The 4,668-nt window shown below is 48.1% G+C and overlaps 1 non-coding gene across 1 annotated transcript; it reads left to right on the top strand.

Annotated features, from left to right (window-relative positions):
• Nucleotides 1–4,347: 4,347 nt before the first annotated feature.
• TRNAV-AAC (transfer RNA valine (anticodon AAC)) lies at nucleotides 4,348–4,420 on the top strand. Its single transcript has one exon. It is a non-coding gene; the product is annotated as a tRNA-Val (tRNA).
• The last annotated feature ends 248 nt before the right edge of the window (nucleotides 4,421–4,668 follow it).

Genomic DNA, 4,668 nt, shown 5'->3' with positions numbered 1-4,668 from the left:
CTGCCACACCACCACACTGCCATACCACTACATATCCACACCACCACACCACTACCACCACACTGCCACACACCACCACACAGTCACACCACTACATTGCCACACCACCATTACACTGCCACACCACCACACACTGCCACACCACCACAGCACTGCCACACCACCACACCACCACACCACTACATTGCCACACCACCACCACACTGTCACACCACCACACCACAGGAATACACCATACCATCAGCACACCCATACCCTTACAGTATCTTCCACCAGGTCAAGTTGAATATAATGGTGTGATGGAAGGAAGAATATGGTAAATGATAGAGTTTCATCAAGAAGGCAATAAATATGCACCATGGTAGTGAGAGGGATTAAAACTACCATGACACCATCAGGCACCATAATACCATTCACAGCACCATACTACCATTCCCTCTCCACGTCAGTATTAGCCTCTTCATTCCGATGGTGTGTTTTCACTTTTATTTTCGTGTTATTTACAAACGACTATATTTAAAACCGTGCTTAAGAAGGGTAGGTGATTTTAAGAATGTTTGTGGATATCGGTGCGGAGCTTTGAGTCGCTTTTAACCTCTTCAGTATGACTATGTATTTCTCTCTCTCTCTCTCTCTCTCTCCAAGTGTTCCTCCGTCCCTCTTTCTTCTCCCTTATCTCTTTCCATTTCCTCTTCTTTTTCCCTCCCCCCTCCCTTTCTCTCCCCTTTTCCTTCCCTTGTCTTTCCTTGCTCTCTCTCTCTCTCTCTCTCTCTCTCTCTCTCTCTCTCTCTCTCTCTCTCTCTCTCTCTCTCTGTGGTTAATATCCTTTTGTACGTTATTTATGCAGAGTATGGGGATATTGGAAGGATTTATAGGACACAGAAGGTGCAGTAAGGAAATTAAACCGCTTAGGGAAATTTGTTAGGGAGGTTCCTTTGTCAGCTCGGTGTCCTAGCCAACTTAGAGTAAATGTACTATAGACACGAGGGAAGAATCTACACTCCCCTCGCCCTACCCACAGTAGATAAATAAAATAGATAGACAGATAGAGGGATAGGTCGGTAGGAAGGTAGATAGATAGATAGATAGATAGGTAAATAGATGGACTGATGAACAGATAGATAGATAGATAAAATAGATCTTAGTTACAAGGATTTTGGGCCGTACGTCGTGGGTTGGCATCTTGGTTCTCTTGTGTCCCCCCTCCTGTGGTCAGTTGGAGGAAAGGCGGAGGAAATGGAGGGAGATAAGGAAGAGGAAGGAGGGACGGAGGCACACTTGTGAGGAGACGGAGGGAAGTGTGTGTGTGTGTGTGTGTGTGTGTGTGTGTGTGTGACGATGGGCATGTACGAAAGCATAGTGTGATGTTGACTGTGCTGTATGGATGCGATGTCTGAGCGTGAGATGGTGTGATAGAGTGAGAAATAACACTATATGAGGTGTGGAGGCAGGTGTAGGAAGGTGGAAAGGCAGACCAAGGTGTGTTAAAGTGGTGTGGTGATGTGAAGAGAAGGTGTCGCGAGAGACTGATGAAGCAAGTATTCAGATCAGAAGAGGAAGGAATGAGAGAGGAAGTGGGAGGTCTAGGAAAAGGTGGAAGAACAGTGTAAAGGTGTTGAATGCTAGAGGTGTGAGTATCTAGGAGGGTGAAAGGTGTGGGTGGAATAGAGCAAAGTGAAGTGAAATGGTTCGTAGGGAGATGATGCGCTGTCAATGCTCTATAAACAGGCAAGAAATGAAGCGACTGAGGTAAACCGTACATCAACGGGGCCTACACGTTGATGAGTTAAAACTGTTTTGTGTAGATCATTACAAACGATGAGAGTCTGATGTGAGTGACTAAAATTGCTCTTTCTTGTGTCTCGGTACTGCCCCACTGGACTTGTCTCCTTGTTTAGTTTCATTTCATTCGTAAAGTTTCGAACACGCTTGCATGCGCCCGCCTTGGTCACCTAATGGCTACTTTCCACGCTGCTTGATCTCTTGCAGCCTCTCATTTCCGTCCCTTTTCCCTGAGGTCACACTGTACTACCTCGTCCCAGGTCTTTTCAGTCTACCTCTGGCAGCTCTGCCCTCAGCGTTCACACCTCTCACCGTCTACATCCAGTTTTTATGCTACGTTCACACCAATGTCCAAACCGTCACAAACCAGCCTTCCTCATCACATCACTAATACATTCAGTTCCCAGCTTCAAATCTCTTCCCAACAATGACGTCGTTTGTTTCTTTATTTTCCCCATCTACAGCCAAATGTATTGAGCTTTGGATGGATCTGTCGTACTGAAGGGGTTAATTAAGGAAACCTCTCCATTTCGAAAGGTCTCCCGTAACCTGAAGAAAATCGCCGGGAGATAAGAAGAAACTGAAAAAAAAAGAAAAGCAAAAAGACGTTACCAATTTCAAGAGGATTAAAAAAAAAACGTAGAGGACGAGATAAAAGAGAAGAAGAATATCATAATAATCTGCCCATATCCCTAGCACACCTTCAGATCTTAGTTAAGCAAGGAAAATCATCGTAGTCTCTATTGCGAGGCTCAGTGTGGACGCCGTGGTGGTCAGCGCTGTCAGGAGGTGTTAGGGACTGTCGGGGCGCTGTCAGGAGTGGCGTTGTGGCTGACAGTGTGGTGTGGAGCTGGTAGAGTTTGGGTGACGGTAGGTGGCTGGGATTTTGGTGGGGAGAATAGGTGACACTGGGGTTTGCAGGTGGGGAGAATAGGTGGCACTGAGGTTTGCAGGTGAGGAGAAGTGGCGCTGAGGTTTGTAGGTGGGGAGAATAGGTGGCACTGGGGAGAATAGGTGGCACTGAGGTTTGGAGGTGGGAAGAATAGGTGGCACTGAGGTTTGTAGGTGGGGAGAAGAGGTGGCACTGATGTTTGTAGGTGGGGAGAGTAGGTGGCACTGAGGTTTGTAGGTGGGGAGAAGAGGTGACACTGAGGATTGTAGGTGGGGAGAAGAGGTGGCACTGAGGTTTGCAGGTGGGGAGGATAGGTGGCACTGAGGTTTGTAGGTGGGGAGAATAGGTGACACTGAGGTTTGTAGGTGGGGAGAATAGGTGGCACTGACGTTTGTAGGTGGGGAGAATAGGTGACACTGAGGTTTGGAGGTGGGAAGAATAGGTGGCTCTGAGGTTTGTAGGTGGGGAGAAGAGGTGGCACTGAGGTTTGTAGGTAGGGAGAAGAGGTGGATGAGGGATGTGGTGAGGTGGGTGGTGAAGAGAGGTAGGTGGTGTGATGAGACAGGTGGTGTGATGAGGCAGATGGTGATGTGAGCCAGGTGGTGTGGTGAGGCAGGTAATGAGCCAGGTAGTGAGGTAGATGGTGAGACAGGTGGTGAAATGAAATACAAAGGAAAGCAACAAGACACACACGTAATGGTTGTTTCGGGGCTGTTTATTACAAAGAAAACTATGACAATGATATCTAATTTATGAGCTGAGGACAAGGATGGCTGATGAAACAGGTGGTGAGGTAGGTGGTGGTAAGGCAGGTGGTGAGGTTGGTTAAGGTAGGGTAGGTGGTGGTGAGACTGGTGGTAAGGCAGGTGGTGAGGTAGGTTAGGGTGAGGTAGGTGGTGGTGAGGCAGGTGGTGAGGGGAGCCAGGTGGTAAGGTAGGTGGTGAAGAAAGTTAGAGTGGGGTAGGTAGTGGTGAGACAGGTGGTGTTGAGGCAGGTGGTGAGGGGAGCCAGGTGAGGCAGGGAGGTGAGGTAGCGTTGCAGTGAGGCTAAATATACTAAGGTGCCCGCCATAGCAACACATCCCGACTTGCGGTGGTGGTGGTGGTAGGTGTGGTAGTTGTGGTGGTGGTGGTAGTGTGGTAGTTGTGGTGGTGGTGGTAGTTGTGGTAGTTGTGGTAGTGGTGGTAGGTGTGGTAGTTGTAATGGTGGTAGTTGTGGTAGATGTGGTGCAGATTTTTATTTACCCTGTGTGTTGTGTTCGTCTCCATGGGTTAAGATGTAGTTGTGGTGGTGAATGATGCATGTGGTAGTGGTAGTGGTGGAGTCTTAGTGGTCGTGTGTGGTAGGTACTGGGATGGTGTGGTGCAAGATGTAGTAGTTCTGGTGCTAGTAGTGGTGGTAGTAGTCGTTAATGTGGTGGTATAGTCATTCATTTAGTGGTGATGGTGGTAGTAGTGGTCGTTCATTTAGTGGTAGTAGGTGTGAGTGGTGCTATTTTGAGAGAGAGATAAAGTGCGAGGGTATGTGAGCAGGGAGGGTGGTGGTGTGGGTGGAGGGAGTCGTTGCTGAGTAGGGGTAACAACATACTCCCACACTGAACTGCACCCCATTACGTACCTGATCTAAAAATGACGAGCGTGTGGTGTACGTGTGAGGAGGTAACGCTAACATATGTGCTCATGGTGTAGTGGTTATCACATCTGTCTAACACACAGAAGGTCCCAGGTTCGAGCCCTGGTGAGCACAGATGTTTTGTGGTAGGTCGGGGCCCTCACTATCCACTCATTCGATGTAGTACTGATCTCGGGTGTCTGCCCTTTCCTTTCCTTCATCCTTCTTTCCTTCCATCTTCTTCTGTCTACCTTTCCTTCATTCTTTCTTCGTCCTTCTGTCTACGGGTGACTGTACAATTCCTCTTACGTATTTCTTTCCTTTATTCTTTCCTCTTCCTTCTGCCTGTGGGTGACTCTACACTAAGTGACAAACCAGATGGT

Source organism: Coenobita brevimanus, chromosome 80 (genome assembly GCF_032717465.1).
Source record: "Coenobita brevimanus isolate Jiangsu-jjx chromosome 80, ASM3271746v2, whole genome shotgun sequence".
Lineage (NCBI taxonomy): Eukaryota > Metazoa > Arthropoda > Malacostraca > Decapoda > Coenobitidae > Coenobita > Coenobita brevimanus.
Note: the sequence above shows the minus strand (reverse complement) of the source record. Positions and strands in the feature narration are given on the sequence as shown.